This window comes from Rattus norvegicus, chromosome 10 (genome assembly GCF_021556685.1).
Source record: "Rattus norvegicus strain SHRSP/BbbUtx chromosome 10, alternate assembly SHRSP_T2T, whole genome shotgun sequence".
Taxonomy (NCBI): Eukaryota; Metazoa; Chordata; class Mammalia; order Rodentia; family Muridae; genus Rattus; species Rattus norvegicus.
In genome coordinates this window covers 59,544,611-59,554,525 of record NC_141543.1, presented here as the reverse complement: position 1 = coordinate 59,554,525, position 9,915 = coordinate 59,544,611, and the positions used below count along the sequence as shown (strand labels likewise).

The 9,915-nt window shown below is 44.2% G+C and overlaps 1 pseudogene; it reads right to left on the bottom strand.

Annotated features, from left to right (window-relative positions):
• Positions 6,859-7,796, bottom strand: Rps4x-ps7 (ribosomal protein S4, X-linked, pseudogene 7; annotated as a pseudogene).

Genomic DNA, 9,915 nt, shown 5'->3' with positions numbered 1-9,915 from the left:
ATACACTCCCTGAAGGCTGTGACAGAATGGTGTGGGGTGAGAGAGACAGGGAGACCCTGGAGGAGATGACATCTGACCTAGCCCAGGTTGACCTCACTCTCTTAATCCTCCTGTCTCAAACTCCCAGCTACTGAGGTTAATGGCATGAGCCGCCATACCAGAGAGAACCCTTTCCCTCTTTAACATGAGGTACAAACTTGGGGCTGGCAAGATGACTCAGCAGGTGAGGATGCTTACCACCAAGCCTGACAACCTGAGTTCAACCCCCAGAACCCATATGGTTTCCTGTAGCTTAAGCTTCAGGCCTCCTGACTTGCACTTGGAGGACCCTAAAAGTGGATTCACATGGGCATATGTTTCTAAAAGCTTTATAAAAGTCAGGCCAGATTTGGTAGCTCATGCCTGTAATCTTAGGATGTGAGAGCCCAAGGTAGGAGGATTGCCATGAATTTGAGATCAGGCTCAGATACAGAGGGACACCCTGTCTCAAAAACAAATGACCAACAACTACAAAAACAAAAGAAACAAAAACCCAAGAACCTGGGTATGGTTGTGTGTGCCTTTAATCCCAGCACTAGGGAGGCAGAGACTGGAGGATCTCTGTGAACTTGAGGCCACCTTGGTATGTACAGAGAATATCAGGCTAGCCCACAGACACAGTGAGACCCGAGCCCCCAAAACAAACAAACAAAAAAAAACCCAATTAGTTACTGAGGTCCAACTAAAGGATGACAAGTTGAGGGAACTTAGGTTTTCAGTGAGTAGGATAAATAAACTTCAGTGACTCCCAGCTCTTGCTAGCCATGCCTTTAGAGAGCCATACTGTCTTTTGGGCATTTAGTGACTGAAGCGTGTGGGGGTTGTGTGTGGGTGTGTGTGTGTGCACGAGGCCCAGCTGGCCTCAAACTTCTGTGAGGTTGACCTTGAACTCTGGATCTTTTTGCCTCCATTTCACAAGTGCTGGGTCTGAATGTGGACCCACCACACCTAGCTTAGTGATTGGGTTCTCTCGAATGACTAACGTGATAAGCAGCGTGGCCGTGCTGGCGTTAGCTGGAGAACTGTTCGTTTGGGAGTATACTCTTTTCCTCTTGAGTCTTCACAGGAGATCTCAGATCCTGGGCTGTCTGCCTGACTCTGCTTGACAGAACTATGGCTATTTTGAGCTGTGTAATGGTTGGGATCCTATTTGCTTTATGTATTTGAATCTTGCTAGGAGCTGGTAAGGGTTGGCACTGATTCTCTGCTTTAGCTTCTGAATATGGGGACTCCATACCTGTGCCACCACATCTCACAGGTTTGGATCTTAAATGTCTCCTGAAGGGCATGCACCGAAGGCTTAGTCAAGGTTAGTTGGTGGGGGAAACCTTTAGAAAGTGGGACCTACTAGAAGTTATAGGGCACTGACGGCCTTTGAAAGGAAGAGTGGAACCTTGACCATTTTCTCTTTTGGTTCCTATCAGACATGAGGTAAGCAGATTCCCTTTGCCATGCCCTCTCTGCTCTGCCACAGCCCTAGAGCACCAGGGCAAGCAAGCATATCCGGTGAGTTCAAATAAAGCTTTCCTTGCCAGCAATGGTGGTGCAGGCCTCTAATACCAGCACTCAGGAGGCAGAGGCAGGCAGGTCTCTGTGAAGATGAGGTCAGCCTGGTCTACAGAGTGATTTCTAGGACAGCCAAGGTTACACAGAGAAACCCTGTCTCAAAAAACCCTCACTAACCAATAAATAAGTTAAATAAAGCTTTTCTCAGAAGTTGATGTATTTGGATGCTGTGGTCACACCATGGGAGGCCAAGCAAGGCAAGTCAATCATGGAACTGCTTCAAAGTAACTGAGTCTGCTTTCTTGGTGAACTATAAACATAAAAGCAGCTAAGGCGGTCTGTAGAGTTGTCTGACCTGCACCAGGAATGTGCTTAACTCTTCCCTTGGCTTAAGGTAAACCAAGTACATTTGATCTTGGATAAAAACACTTTGTCCTATCCAAAATACACACCCTTCCCTCACAGTGGACTGCTTATTTTAGCTACTACTCAGAATCTGATTCTGTCAGCAAATCTTCCCTACCTCCCAATAAATTTCACTTCATACAGACTTAAATATGTTGAATTAAATATCATATAAATCCCAGCAGTGATTTCGCTACCTGCCTCAATGTTTTACGTTCCCGAGTGAAAGACACGCGCGCGCGCACGAGCGAGCGCACCCCCCCCCTAGTGTTTATATTTTGATATGCCCTAATCAGCTTAATTGCTGAGCCACTGCCTAACCTCCATGAGGTTAATCCACCTCCTGCCAATAATCCCGTTATTACTTACTAAACTCTATATATCTTGGCTGCTCTGGACCCAAAGGGATCTCCCAGCTCCTTCACATGGTGGCCAAGCCTCTCTGTCCTGCACACACTCAGGCATGGTGTCTTCTCTTCCACATTCTCCCACTACGACAAATTTCCTTCCTTTTTCTCTCTTCCCAGTTCCAAACCCAGGAATCCTAAAGTCCCGCCTCTGTCTACCCTCCCTAGCCATTGGCTGCTGGCATCTTTATTTACCAATCAGAATGAACTGGGGGCAGGTTCCCAGAAGCTGTGTGCAGACACTCGTGTAGGCAGGTTTTTGGGGAGTGTAATTAACGTTAGAATGCAAGCATTTTAGGCTAAATCCACTACATAGATCTGTCCTTTATTCGTTGGCCTCCTGGCACTTTTGTGGCTAGCCTGGATTACACTGTGAGGCCGTGTCCTCAAACAAAACCTGTAAAATCACTTGATCCCGCCTTTCCTCCAACCTGGTCCCGTGATTCACTGAACCAAACTCAGATGTTATTCTGTTCATTTACTGTCTACTTAAATTGAGAATGCAGGGATTCTCTGAGCAGTTTTGTGGGTAGTTAGTCTGTTGCAGGGATGAATCTCTGAAAATACACATAAAGAATACCCAGAAGGAGAACTTAGGAAAGTTGATTTGGGGCCACAGCATCCTATATGCTAAGTAAGGCAGTGATTAGCGAACATGCACCCTGGAGGTGGCCGACCTATGCTCCAACATCCACTCTACAGTCTATAAGCTGTTTCACTTAACTTCTCGACTCAGTGTCTCAGTCTCTTTATTCATATAATGATGATGACAATATTTATACATGATTTACAGGATTATTGAAAGGCTTAAAAAGAATTAATATGCACAAAGTGCTAAGAACAGCACTCAATACATAGTTGATGTTTAATAAGTAGCCACTGGGGCTGGAGAGATGGCTCAGAGGTTAAGAGCACTGTCTGCTCTTCCAGAGGTCCTGAGTTCAATTCCCAGCAACCACATGGTGGCTCACAACCATCTATAATCAGGTCTGGTGCCCTCTTCTGGCCTGCAGGTGTACATGCAGGCAGAAAGCTGTATGATGTATACATAATAAATAAATAAATGTTTAAAAAAAAAAGATTTATTTAAAAAAATAAGTAGCCACATAGTTTTGTTTGTTTGTTTCTTTGAAACAGGGTCTCACTATGTGGTCCTGGCTGGCCTGGAACTCAGTCTATGTAGTCTAGGCTTGCCTCAAATCTGCAGTCTTCTTGCTTTAATTTCCCCAGTGCTGAAGTTACACATGTCTGCCATCAAGCTCTGCTCGCCTGTGATTCTTTTCTTCAGTTATCTTGGAAGTTACTCGAGTTAGGAAAAGATTGTGTCTACATGTAATACATACTCCATTCTTTAAACAATTATGACAAACACCAGAAAGAATTAAAGAATGGTGTACATAATTAAAGAAACATGTCATTTTAAAAAATACTATACTAGCCAAAACACAGAGACGTGGCTTCATGTGGGTACAGGAATGTCTTCATTTACTCATATATTTTAACACTTTATTATTTTAAAAAAATTGTAAATAAAATGCAATTTAGAAAAGAAACACACACACACACACACACACACACACACACACACACACTTGAACTACTCAATTTCTTTTAGCCAATTGAGCAATAAATGCAACATTGAACTTTCACACTGATTTCATGCAGCTTCTACTAAGGCTTAAAAGCAAGAGCCAAAGTTAAGACTTTTCTCACTGTGTCAGGTAATCTTAGATGGCTTCTCCCTGGATTGTACCCTGGAGTAACCTTTTACATATCTTTTTTAATAGAGGGCAGGTTTGGCTCCTTTATTCCTGTGTCAGTAATGTTACCATTTCTTGGGATCTGGGGAAGATTTATATTATTCATGTTCTTTAACCTGGACCAGCATGGGCTGCGTCTTCCACTGAGCTTGCCTCAGGCAAGAGGCCTCCCCTTTATTTATTTATTTATTTATTTATTTATTTATTTATTTTATTTATTTTTTTGGTTCTTTTTTTTCCGGAGCTGGAGACCGAACCCAGGGCCTTGTGCTTCCTAGGCAAGCACTCTACCACTGAGCTAAATCCCCAACCCCACCTCCCCTTTATTTTATGCACCAATTTGTATAAGCCTCATCTGTGTGTGTCTCCAATGCCACTCTCCCATCACCATTTCTGAGAGAGTATTGTGAACCTTGTCTACATGAAATGCTGTCCATTTTAAAAAAAAAAATTGTCAGGGGCTGGAGAGCTGGCTCAGCAGTTAAGAGCACTGACTGCTCTTCCAGAGGTCCTGAGTTCAAATCCCAGCAACCACATGGTATCTCACAACCATCTGTGATGGGATCCGATGCCCTCTTCTGTTGTGTCTGAAGACAGCTACAATGCACTCACATACATTAAATAAATAAAAATAAATAAATCTTAAAAAATGTCCAATATTTCCACAAATACTTGAATTAGATCTAAAACTGCCAAGTTCACTTTCCGAGGAGGCTATACAGATAATACAACGTCTATAAGTCAGTTTGTGGTCAGATCCTCCAGTTACTAAGATTTAACTCCGATAGATAGATGGCTGAAGCCGGAACACTGGGATCCTCTTTCTAGGAAATTATATTATCATCCTGCTTAGATAACAAATGGGAGATCTCCCTGATGGCCTGCTGCTGGCTGAAGATGAGGGTGGACTTGATCATGGCTGGACTGGGCTGACTAGCAGGGTGCTGGGGCCAGGGTGGGGAGGGCTTATGGACCTTGCGTCTGAAACTTGCAAATGCTGCTGCTCCTGCCCATGAATCTTTAAGCAAATAAAAACTAAAGGATAGAACATGGAATAATGTACAATCATATTTGCATATAATGACCTGTCAACCCATGCCCGACTCTGGGGATCTAATGGAGGACCTGGCATGCTGAACATGTTCCCTGCCACTGAGCTGCAACTGTAGTCCAGTGAGCTCCTTTGTGAAGTTTGGAGTCTTCAGATGGGAGGCTGGAGGCAATCTCAGTGTTGTGTAAGGTCATGAAGGAAGCTTTTGTCATTTCCTTGGCACTCTTCCTACTCTGGGTGAGACTTTCCCATTTCCTGGGTCACCCTTAAATGATAACCTTTATTCCTCTGTATCCACAAGATCCCAAGTCAGGAGTTCTGTGTTTGTGGATTTAACCAACTGCAGGTTGAAAAGATTAAGGGAGGAAAATTTCCATCCATACTAAACACATTGAGGCCTGTCCGTTACTCCCTAAGTGATACATTGTTACAACTACATACATAGTGTTTCCTTGTGCTTGGTTCTATAAGTAGTCTAGATACAGTAGAGGTGTATGGGAGGAAGTGTGTAGGCTCTATGAAAATATTAAGCTGTGAAAGACTCCAGAACTTGGGAAGTTGTGGTATCTTTAGGGATTCTGGAAACTTCTGTGGATACCAAGGAATCACTGTACTCAAAACCCACAAGGTCCACTGGAGTAGTCTATGGATGTAGGGAGCTCCTGTCTGGGCCATCATGTGAGGCCAATGTAGGGTGGCTGGGGATGTCCCTGTGTGGAGGCTGAAGAGGTAAAATAAACCTACAGGCAGCTGTTGTGAAGTAACAAAGGGAAACAAGGTCTTATTATCTCCTTTTGGGTTACAGGATCAGATCTCACGGGAAGCTTGAATCTCATGTTCTCAGTACTACAGAATACTAAAGTGCTGGCTGGAATCTCCTGGCCTGGTATTAGCCACAGAGTCCTGATTAACTCACTCTTCATTAAAGTTGCATCTCCCTCAGACATTAGGAATGTCATTTACCTCACTGGAAGCTCTTCCTCTCCTCATCCCTTCCTGTACATTTGATGGATTTCTATATTGTAGAAAACCAATCTAGGACAGGCATATACACTAAAGTATGCTTGCTTCTTACAACAGCCTTGGTTCAATTGGATCATGATTATGGCTTTCCCGTGTGTGTGTGTGTGTGTGTGTGTGTGTGTGTGTGTGTGTGTGTGTGTGTGTTTGCTGTTTTTAGACAAAATCACACCATATGTAGCTAGCTCAGACTAGCCTGTAACTTGCTACATAGCCAAGACTGTCTTCAAACCTCTTGCTTCACTCTTCCAAGTGCAGGTACGAGGTTTGCGTGTCTGTGCTTGATGGCTTATCTTTCTATTTAAGACTAGACTAAGCATTTAGAACACGAAGCACAAATGCACTGGTGTGAATTGGCTTCATTCTCTCATCTCTGCAGCAATAGTCAGAGGCGCATAGATTTTACTACCTACATTATATTTCTCTTCAGTAAAACAAGACAGCGAACATGGATGTGCCTCAGTAGGGGACAGCTTGACTATTACTCGTGAGGCCCTGGATTTGATCTTCCATATGACCCCCGTCCCTGGGATCTAGAACAAGTGTCCTTTTGACTTGGATGACAGGATTACTTGTTTACCTCTCCACAGCTAACACAGCTTGCAGGAGTCAGTACATAGGAGTCAAGCAGATACAAATGTAACTAAGACTATTATTATTGATTTTTTTTATTTCATCATGCTGTTTAATCTAGCATGTTGCCTAGAAAGGCTTGTAGTAGCCAGAGTACAAATGCTTCTCCAGCATGTCTCCTAGAGTCCATTTCACCCACTGCTGTGTTTGGCTGCTAGCCTCTTGTCTCTCTCTTCAGCAATGGTGAGGTGGATTCCTTTTCCTCAGGGAAGAGAGATCCAGGGTTTGTTGCCCTCGCCAATAACAAAATGTTAGAAAGCCAAGTGGCAAAGCTGTTGCCATTGGTATCTTTCACATGAACCACATCAAAAGATCCAGGATGTCTCTCTCTTGGTGACCACACCAATTCTTCCCAAGTTAGCACCTCCAGTCACCATACACAGGTTCCTAGTGTGGAACTTGAGGAAGTCAGTTATTTTGCCTGTTTCCAAATCAATCTGAATGGTGTCATTCACCTTGATGAGGGGATCAGGGTATCGAGTAGTATGGGCATCATGGGTCACCAGATGTGGGATTCCTTTTGTGCCCACAAAAGATCTTTCTCACTTTGCACAACTTGTACGTGGCCTCCTCAGGTGTTAATTCGATGAACAGCAAAGTGACCCTTGGTGTCACAGATGAGACGGAAGTGCTCTCCAGTCTTTTCAGTGCTGATGACAACCATAAACCCAGCAGGGTAGGTTATATCGGTCCTGACCTTCCCATCAACCTTAATGAATCACTGCATGCAAATCTTTTTCACTTCATCTCCAGTCTGGACATACTTGAGTCTGTTCCTCAGGAAATGACCAGAGGCAGGCATTCCCTTAGCTTGTGAGGACCAGAGGATGGACGGAGAGCAAACAGGCCGGTCAGCTTACCCAGCATCCAATGTTTTGGAGCAACTATGCCCTTCAGGTGTTTCCTGGGACCATGAGCCGTGGCTGCGCTGGGAATGGAAAGAGACTCGCTTTCTTCTGGCAAACGAAGCTATTATTGATCTTTTTAATGTGCTGAGCATTGAAATTTATGGCCTACGCATGCTAGGCAAGTGCTCTACCACTGCACTAGTCCCCATTTCTGAAGATGCTTGTCATATGTGGCTCCTTTTAAAATAACATCAAATGGGCTATTTTAATAAAAATATTTTTTTTTGGTTCTTTTTTTCGGAGCTGGGGATCGAACCCAGGGCCTTGCGCTTCCTAGGCAAGCGCTCTACTTAATAAAAATATTATTTTATATGTATGGATATTTTTCCTGTGTGTATATCTATGCACTAAAAGCATGCCTGGTGTTCACTGAGGCCAGAAGAGGACACCAGATTCCCTGGCACTGGAGTTACAGATGGTTGTGAGCTACCATGTGAGTGCTTAGAATTGGACGCTGATCCTCTGGAAGAATAGCCAGTGTTCTTAACTAATGCGTCTGGCCCCTAAATGGGCTTTTAATTAATTAATTAGTTAATTTACTTACTAATGCATTTACTTATTTACTTATGTATTTATGGTTTCTTGAGACAAGCTTTCTCTGTGTACCCATGACTGTCCTAGAATTTGCTCTGTAGACCAGACTGGCTTCAAACTCACAGAGATCCACCTGCCTCTCTCCCGGCACTAGTATTGAAGATGTGCACCACCACTGCCTGGCCCTAAATGGTGCTTTTAAATAACTCATCCTGAGTGGGTGGGGAAAGGGAAAAAACTCATCCTGAAAGGCTAGAGAGATGGCTCAAAGGTTAAGAGCACTGGCTGCTTTTCCAAAGAACCCAGGTTTGATTCCCAGGACCTACATGATGGCTCCAGTTCTAGAGACTCTAACAGACTCTTCTGGCCTCTGCAGACATCAGGCACACACGTGGTACACAGACACACATGTGGGCAAAACACTCATACACATAAAATTGAAAAAAAAGGAAAACAACTCACATGACTTTTCTCGTCACGTCTTGTCATGAGAGACTTTACTGTGTGACATAGGACAGCAGTAGCATGGACGCTTCAACCTCAGGTGAGCTAGCCATCGAAGCAGGCTGGGCCACATGCTCCTTCTCCCAAACCTACTATGGTAATTATAGGGGCCACTGACGGCGAGGTTGCAGTTCCTCTTCTAGGAACACTGTGGATGCTCTCTTGGAGTCAGGAGCAGGTGCCTGGCTTTGCTTTATAGTCAGTGTTATGCTTGGAGTGTGAAATGTCCTCTCTAGACTCGTGTGTTTGAACACTCGGGGCCTGGCTGCTGGCCGTTTTGAGAGGTTGTACAAACTATGGGAAACAGGGCTTAGCAGAGGTAGAGGGTAATTGGAGATAGACAAGGGCCTTCTGTTTCCTGCTCCTTCCCCCGCAACATAACCAACCACTGTAAGATCCAGCTACCACAGCCACAAGCCACTCCCACTGTGACAGACAGCATCCCAGCATCCCCTGAATGGTGAGCCACAATAAAACCTTCCCCTTTTGTTTCTGTCAGCTCATCTGTCACAGCGATGAGAAAAAAAAAATAGCTGATATGGCCAGATGCATGTGATCAGAGGAGGGTGGTGCTTGTCTTCCAACAGGGGGCTCTAAGAGCGAGTGTCTGATTGGCTATACTTCCTTTTCTCTTTGACACAGCATTGTAACATTCCAGAAGGTATCTGTGCCATTGGTCTACACTCTGCAGCAAGAACGACACGAGACAAACCCCAAGGAAACAATGACGTGGAGCTTGAGGAGCAAAGAAGTCTGTTGTAAGCGGGATTCGAACTGTGGATTTCTTACCACAGTACCACTTACTTTGTCTAACGCCTCTTCAACCGTCATCCACCCAGTCTGCTCCTTCTCAAGGAGGAATGAATAAATACTCAGGAGCAGAGCTAAAAGTTTTTTTTTATAAAGATTTATTTATTCATTTTTACCTCTTTTCTGAGATAAAGTTTCTCTGCGTATCCCTGATGTCCTGGAACTTGCTCTGTAAACCAGGCTGAAATGTTTTATGTATGGAAACAGAAGTCTGGCTTCATGGCAAGCACCTGTAGCCCCAGCTTCCTGGGAGGTTGAGGAAAGAGGATCAGTTAAGCTTAGTTGTTCAAAGACACAAACGCCTCCTCTGGGCCAGTCCGCCTCTGTCTTTGTGCTCT